General features: G+C 40.6%; 1 protein-coding gene and 1 long non-coding RNA gene across 4 annotated transcripts in view; one reads left to right on the top strand and one right to left on the bottom strand.

Annotated features, from left to right (window-relative positions):
* LOC139545377 (uncharacterized) overlaps window positions 1-7,224 on the top strand; it is a 7,287-nt gene extending 63 nt beyond the window's left edge. Inside the window, exons 1-5 of one of the 3 annotated variants that reach the window (XR_011669057.1) lie at window positions 1-713; window positions 1,451-1,590; window positions 1,826-1,850; window positions 2,133-2,204; window positions 2,545-7,224. The exon at window positions 1-713 is cut by the window's left edge and continues 63 nt beyond it. This is a non-coding gene — a long non-coding RNA (uncharacterized lncRNA). The remainder of the gene's footprint in view (window positions 714-1,450; window positions 1,591-1,825; window positions 1,851-2,132; window positions 2,205-2,544) is intronic. The other 2 variants (XR_011669058.1, XR_011669056.1) reach the window with 2 other exon arrangements.
* The window catches only part of LOC139544959 (zinc finger protein 271-like), a 176,369-nt gene that overhangs the window by 105,527 nt on the left and 62,255 nt on the right, over window positions 1-8,587 (bottom strand). The window lies entirely within an intron of this gene.

The raw sequence follows: 8,587 nt of genomic DNA, 5'->3' as shown, positions 1-8,587 counted from the left end.
GGAAAATTATAACTTTGTAATCTGAATATTTTCCTTGGTGCCCCGACTTCCTAGTTAATTACAGTTACATGATTAATCAGTTTAATCGTGTAATAATAATTACAGAGAGTTATTTGATAAATAAGTCTTCAGTTTAATGATGCCAAAGACACGACAGTACTTTAACTATTTGCACATTGTTACAACACCGTGTATAGACATAATATGAGATTTGAAATGTCTTAATTCATTTTGAACTTTTGTGAGTGTAATGTTTACTGTTCATTTTTGTATTGTTTATTTCACTTATGTTTATTATCCATTTTACTTGTAAACATATGTTTCCCATGCCAACAAAGCACCTTCAATTGAAATTTAGAGAGAAAGAGGGAGAAAGAGAGAGAGAGCAGGGTTGTACACTGAGGTTAGATGGGAATTCAATACGTAAATTCCAAAATGGTGACAAATACTGACATTTAATCAATTACAAATTATATGACCCTCCCCTGGACTAAAAAATAAATAAAATAAATCCTCCCCCTGACTGAAATTGAAATAGCATGACCCTCCCCCATTTTCTTCCGTGAAATACGGTAATTGTATACATTTCTGCCTGTCCCTAAAGCATCATGGATTTATACTATAGTATTGGGGCGGTAATGCAAGATATTGGATGCCAACCACTGATAACGTCCACTGAAGAATAAAAATTTCGTCTTTACATATATATTCCGGTATGTGAGATAATTTGCTTGTTCTCTGTAATATCGCATAGATTTGGAATCGTGACATTGTCTACCTTGGAGGAAAATATGCAGGTTTCTCGACTCATACCATGACTATGAGAAGGGATTGAGTGACGATTCGTTTAGCAACCTTGTGACCCAGCATGACAACGTGAACGAGATTGTTCGACAGTCTGCTGGGTGAGGCGATATACGTTCCTCCATTCATTAACGAATGGGGTTCCTATATTCTCCTTTCTTTAAATATCTCTACCACGAACTCTTAAATCGAGATGGCTGTGTATTTTGCTACTGCTTGGCCAGTGTGAGACAGAATACTAACTAGCCAGCCTGTAGTTCTTTCAAATGCGGTGGTCAGTGGATAAACTAGCTGAGTTGAACATATGTCAGAAAACGAACTAGCAGCCAGTTGTTGTTGCCCATGGTGGAATCATATCAAACCCACAGGCTCCTGAAGCACATATGTCCCCACACGAGCTCCCGAGTCAGCTAGCGTCGCGAACTATCATTTCGCTACAAAGCTAAGCTGTTTTATGACAAAACGGATGATATGAATAAAACACTAACGTTAGCTAACAAACCATCCTCGGCGACAATGTTATTGTGGCGCAGGAATGTCATATGTGTTTGAACTTTATGTTAACTGTCATTGAAGTTGACGCTTACTATTAGGTTTCAGATCCGGAGTAAGATAAATTGGCCGTTATGTTTTGTGTTTCGTTAAGGACTCAGAGTGCCCTTTAACGGAACGAAATGTCGACTCCCGGAACACTTAAAACAAAGTAACTGTACTACTGTAGCCAACACACTACTTGTCTAAGACAAGTTGTCTGATGAAGAAACAATAGTTTCCACAACGGATCCGGTAAGTCTGGTTCTTTTAACAGTGTAGGCCTGCTGTTGCAATATAAAATGTATAGGCCTATGTAACAGGTGTAAAATATACGTTGTGTATTTCACCGAAAATCCCTCATATTTTTTTAAATGTTATTTTGGGATATATTACATTACTTTCAAGAGTGAACTATTTTATTGTAATTATTTCCGAAATTGTGTCAATGCTGTGATGTCATCAACGGAGCCATTATTTTACTCCTCAGTTTTCTCAGAGCCTGATGAGGAGAGGTATGTATGTGTTATGTATGCTCCGGTCTTTTGAATGCACATGTTCACAAATGCACAAGAAGAGACAAGCAAAGGTTCTATCGTCACTGATTTAGTGTTGCATTGCTGTTTATATGAATATATATTAATGTGAATGGGGATAATATTCGAGTGCAACTTTGCAAGGCTAGCCCAGCTACCGTTAGCTTTGTTGCGGGAGAGGATCTCTTTCAGGTGCAGACATCTTGAGTTTTCTGATGATTTTCTCACGGGCATTCTGTAATGTCTTTTGTCTTTTACCAGGCAAATATACTTGTATGGGAGTCCAGACGGCAGCATTAACCTTTGCATTGTATTTGTATCCATTCCTTGCAGGTATGTTGTAAAATGTGACGATTTTCTATTTCATGTTTAATGTGCCTAGTTAGCTGTCGTTCTTTTTTTTTTTAGCTGTCCGGTCATGTAAAAAATGGCTTGTTGCTTCATTAGTATGCATCAGGTATAATGGTACAATAGTACACTCTAAGAAATATTTAGCACTCATTAGCAAATTATTATTGTATTGGTGTACAACATTTTTAAAATTACATATTTTTTTGTTGATGCTTTTACTAATGAGTTTGCTCAGAGCGTGATGAGGAGAGGCAAATATACTTGTATGGGAGTCCAGACGCAGCATTAACTTTTGCCTTGTATTTGTATCCATTCCATGCAGTCATTACTAGAGGGACAACCGGCAGAATTGTGTCCAGAGCCTTGTGTTCCACCTACACCTTACCAGAACACAATGCAGAAAGGTACCGGTACAGAACCGGTTACATTGGTGCCGTGACCCAGATCAACGTGGATCATTATGAATCGCCGTTGATCAACACCAGCTTGGTCGCCGGGAGTTGCTATGCTATAAATAGGTTGGAAGTGAAATCTCTTAAACACACAAAAAAATTGCTAATGGTTTGTTTGGTATATCTCTTAGATTAACTGATACATTTGAAATTGTTGTTACATATATTCCATTTTATTTGTGTATTTTGATAGTGAATATGACTTAAAGTTGAAGTCGGAAGTTTACGTACACTTAGGTTGGAGTCATTAAAACTCATCTTTCAACCGATCAACACATTTCTTGTTAACAAACTATAGTTTTGGCAAGTCTGTTAGGACATCTACTTTGTGCATGACAAGTCATTTTTCCAACAATTGTTTAGACATATTATTTCACTTATAATTCACTGTATCACAATTCCAGTGGGTCGGATGTTTACATACACTGAGTTGACTGCCTTTAAACAGTTTGGAAAGTTCCAGAAAATGATGCATGGCTTTAGAAGCTTCTGATAGGCTAATTGACATAATTTGAGTCAATTGGAGGTGTAGCTGTGGATGTATTTCAAGGCCTACCTTCAAACTCAGTGCCTCTTTCCTTGACATCATGGGAAAATCAAAAGAAATCAGCCAAGACCTCAGGAAAAGAATTGTAGACCTCCACAAGTCTGGTTCATCCTTGGGAGCAATTTCCGAATGCCTTAAGGTACCACGTTCATCTGTACAAACAATAGTATTCAAGTATAAACACCATGGGACTACACAGCCGTCATACCGCTGTGGAAGGAGACTCGTTCTGTCTCCTAGAGATGAACGTACTTTGGTGCAAAAAGTGCAAATCAATCCCAGAACAACAGCAAAGGACCTTGTGAAGATGCTGGAGGAAACAGGTACAAAAGTATCTATATCCACAATAAAACGAGTCCTATATCGACACAACCTGAAAGGCCGCTCAGCAAAGAAGAAGCCACTGCTCCAAAAATGCCATTAAAAAAGCCAGACTACAGTTTGCAACTGCACATGGGGACAAAGATTGTACTTTTTGGAGAAATGTCCTCTGGTCTAATGAAACAAAAATAGAACTGTTGGCCATAATGACCATCATTATGTTTGGAGGAAAAAGGGGGAGGCTTGCAAGCCAGAGGACACCATCCCAACCGTGAAGCACAGGGGTAGCAGCATCATGTTGTGGGGGTGCTTTGCTGCAGGAGGGACTGGTGCACTTCTCAAAATAGATGGCATCATGATGAGGAAAATTATGTGGATATATTGAAGCAACATCTCAAGACATCAGTCAGGAAGTTAAAGCTTTGTTGCAAATGGGTCTTCCAAATGGACAATGACCCCAAGTATACTTCCAAAGTTGTGGCAAAATGGCATAAGGACAACAAAGTCAAGGAATTGGAGTGGCCATCACAAAGCCCTGAACTCAACCCTATAGAAAATTTGTGGGCAGAACTGAAAAAGTGTGTGTGAGCAAGGAGGCCTACAAACCTGACTCAGTTACACCAGCTCTGTCAGGAGGAATGGGCCAAAATTCACCCAACTTATTGTGGGAAGCTTGTGGAAGGCTACCCAAAATGTTTGGCCCAAGTTAAACAATTTAAAGGCAACCCTACCAAATACTAATTGAGTGTACGTAAACTTCTGACCCACTGGGTATGTGATGAAAGAAAAAAGCTGAAATAAATCACTACCATTATTCTGACATTTCACATTCTTAAAATAAAGTGGTGATCCTAACTGACCTAAGACAGGGATTTTTTACTTGGATTAAATGTCAGGAAATGTGAAACTGAGTTTAAATGTATTTTGCTAAAGGTGTATGTAAACTTCCGACTTCAACTGTATATTGTTGATAAAGGAGACCGTGTTTTCAGTGATGAGCTTCAACTGGGTCTTGGGAGAGGGAGGTTTTTCAGGGAGTTGACTCAGACCCCAGCTAGAACTATATAGATGTTGTCGATTCACCACATTTTTGCTCTACTCGGGTGGCTAACGACACTCCCTCAGCTCCTGTAATTGTGCTTAGTGACACTCAGATAGTTCAGAGGTGGCCAGTCCTGACTTGGGAAATCTTATCACACAACTCGCCCATCAGATAGGACAGTCTATATCAGCTCAAATTAGGAAGGAAGGTGAGAGGAAGGAGGATAGAGGCGCAAATTCTCAGAGCTCCAGTGCAAGACAGACATTCACTGACACACCCCTTAATTTATCTTGTATGAAGTTGGTCGTGCAGTCTGACGTGAGAGAGACTCCATGTTTCAGAGGGGAGGGGTCTGACAAGTACACAGTACATGAATGGGAGGAGCTCATGGATGCTTACCTGAGAAAGAGGGGCATGCCGGTCATAGAACAGTCACAGGAGACCATGTCCAAGCTTCTGGGGAGAGCTAGAGACATCGTACAGATAAAACTCCGCAGCAATACATCTCTGAAACCTCACGAGAACCCCAAAGTGATAGATATACGGAAATAACTTTTCAGTGAGTCGACATATTCATCCATGCCTCTTGCCGATTTCTTTTTATAACACTTCACAAGTACTATATGAGAACCCCATGGAGTACTGGATCCGTTTGAACAAGGCAGTAGATGTGGCCAAGGAGTGTTTGAGGAGGCAGGGTCGCCGCATCGAGTACTCCAGCTGAGAGGTAACGATGATGTTTGTGAAACACGGCCCAGATCCTTCTCTTTCTGCGGTTTTCAAGTTCAAAACAGCTGATAGGTGGACGGCAGCTGAGATACAAAAATGATTTTCTCATAGGCATTCTGCACGGTCTATTATCAGGCAAATATACTTGTATGGGAGTCCAGACGGCAGCATTAACTTTTGCCCTGTATCTGTTCCGTGCAGGTATGTTGTGAAATGTGACGATTTTGTATTTCATGTTTAATGTGCCTAGTTAGCTGTCGTTCTCTTTGTTACCTGTCCGGTCATCAAATCAAATGTATTTATAAAGCCCTTCTTACATCAGCTGATATCTCAAAGTGCTGTACAGAAACCCAGCCTAAAACCCCAAACAGCAAGCAATGCAGGTGTAGAAGCACGGTGGCTAGGGAAAACTCCCTAGAAAGGCCAAAACCTAGGAAGAAACCTAGAGAGGAACCAGTCCTCTTCTGGCTGTGCCGAGTGGAGATTATAACAGAAAATGGCCAAGGTCATGTCAAAAATGGCGTTGTTGCTTCATTAGTATGCCTCAGGTATAATGGTACAATAGTACACTAAGAAATATTTAGCACTTATTAGCAAATTATTATTGTATTGGTGTACAACATTTATAAAATGAAATCTGAGTCTTTTGTACATGTTCATATTTTCAATGTATTTTTTTGTTGTTGATGCTTTTACTAATGAGTTTGCTCAGCGCGTGATGAGGAGAGGCAAATATACTTGTATGGGAGTCCAGACGGCAGCAGGAACTTTCACCTTGTATTTGTATCCATTCCATGCAGTCATTAAAAGAGACACAACCGACAGAATTGTGTCCAGAGCCTTGTCTTCCACCTACACCTTACCAGAACACAATGCAGAACGGTACCAGTACAGAACCGGTTACACCTAGTTTTCATAGTCTTTGATCCACCACTTTCCTGTGGACTTAATGGCTGGACAAAAAAAAACATGACGGTAAAACTTGTTGGGATTTTTCATCCTTTAGCAAAGTAACCTACTACTTGATCATGTGTAGGAATCTGTGTCTCTCACTTAATTATCTCTCCTTCCTCTTAGTGTGTACTTATTCACCTCCACTGATTTGAAAGTCAGATTACCCATTACATTACCAGATACTCACTCTAACGATGAAAAGACATCTTCTGTGGGGTTTATCAGCGGTTGGCATCCAACGTTATGGTGCATTAAGCCATCTCCTGTACTGGAGTGTGGGCCAGCGACAGGGATCAAGGAACTAAATCCTATCTGCCTGCCCCGTTTCTCTTAAAAAATATATAAATATTTGCGACTGTATCTAACGATGTTCTACTCAGTATGCTTTGTTAGAGGTTCACCCAGGGGTCATGATTGGGGTTGTACCAAATGATTGATGTATTAGAATAATTGATTTTGCTTATGTTGTTCTAATAGAAGGGGAGGGGTTATAAGACCTCTCCCTCCTTACATTTATAGGGTCCTAGACTACAGATTAACAATATATATACACATTATGAGGTTTAATATTGTTCCACAGTACTTTTCTAGGCTTTCTGCCTCTTATGAAGAAACCGTCTGAGAAATGTGTGACTGTGAAGACAGAACTCTGCAGGGGAGTATAAGAGATAGGAGGCCCGTCAGACATTCCACTATAAATCAACTTGGACATTTACTGCTAGCTTTTAAATAACACTAAAAGTCTTGTTTGTGTAGCTGTGTAGGCATGGTTTTGATCTCATGAGTAAAAGATAATGGTGTAGGCAGTGACATCACTAGGGCTGGACTTCGGGTTTGATAAAATAACATGGGACCTTTTCTTTGATGCAGAACTTACTCGGAAACATGCGTTATGTTCCTGTTGTCAACTTCTGTCTGCAATTCCATTAATAAAGGTTTTTGAATGATTTAATTAAAGATATTGTCAGAATGCTAATTTCACCAGTGAGCCAATGATTGACAAGGAACAAGGAAACGATCCCCAACAGTTTATCAAACTCAATTCCTGTACCCCTTCTCTCTCATACTGTATCAGTCTCTCTCTTTCCCCATCATACTGCATCTATACATGCTCCACTGTCTCGGTTTCCTGGCAGTAATCACATCTTCCTGTTGAATGATTTGCTATCACATTTAATAACTTATTCAGCTGGCTGTGCCCTACTCTTAGCCTTGTAAGGATAGCCTCCTCTCTTCTGTCCATTCCTACCATCCTCGCCTACTTTACTCTGTACCTGGAATAGGGGTGGCAGGTAGCCTGGTGGTTTAGAGCGTTGGGCCAGTAACCCGAGCCGACTAGATGAAAAATCTGTCAATGTGCCTTTGAGCAACTTAACCCTAATTGCTCCTGTAAGTCGCTCTGGATAAGAGTTTCTACTAAATTACTAAAATATAAACAATGAATAGATGCCTGCCCTTATTGTCACTGTTCCACTGCTCCTGCCATCTCTGCACCACTACTGCCCATATCATTCCCTTAGCCTCTGCTTTTCATATTGGCACCTCAACCTCCTGTCTCCTAAGGGCCTGTTTAGCTAGTACATCTACTTCCTCATTCCCTTCCAACCCCACATGGGCCGGGACCCAAGCAAAGCTGTGAGCTAAATGATTTCAGACTCATCAACACAGCAAATGAGTCAGAACATAAAACTACTCTGCTTGACTTCCTCCAACCACTGCAAGGTCAACAGTACTACCATCAGCTCAGCCAGGTGGTCTGTAATTTGTCTTCTGACAGCCACCCCACTTTCCTGTTCAACAACGGCTGGTCCAGTCTGACCTGTCCTTGGGTCTTTTGATCCATCTGTATATATGGGCAAAAAAATATTCATTTACAGTTTCCAGTCGCCTTTTAAAGAACTTGCATGGATCAACCCCCTCCCTGTCTTTCCGTACTCTCTCCAACACTTGTAAATCAACTACTGGAGGTGGGAGTAGCCATGGTGGACTCACAGGGATAGGTACCGTGGGGCTAAAGTCCCTGCCATTCATTCCCATCTGCCTCGCCTGCTTATCACCCACCCATCCAAAGCTTTTATTCTGTCCACGTTCACGCTCCCAACTTTTCTGTAGCACCTCTTTTGTGGGGTGAGACACCTCATGTTCCTGTAAATTAACCCAATTCATTCCCAGCGATTGCCTGCTAATATGTAATGGCAATGAAAATTGTCATAGCTGAATCAGAATTAGTTAGGTAACATAGATAAATAAGATGTTTTATTTACTTTATACTTCTCATTAGAATGTCTCCTTTTGGACTATACTGTTGGCAGTTGCATTT

Source organism: Salvelinus alpinus, chromosome 2 (assembly GCF_045679555.1).
Source record: "Salvelinus alpinus chromosome 2, SLU_Salpinus.1, whole genome shotgun sequence".
Taxonomy (NCBI): Eukaryota; Metazoa; Chordata; class Actinopteri; order Salmoniformes; family Salmonidae; genus Salvelinus; species Salvelinus alpinus.
The sequence above is the reverse complement of the archived record's forward strand: the minus strand, read 5'-3'. Positions and strand labels throughout refer to the sequence as shown.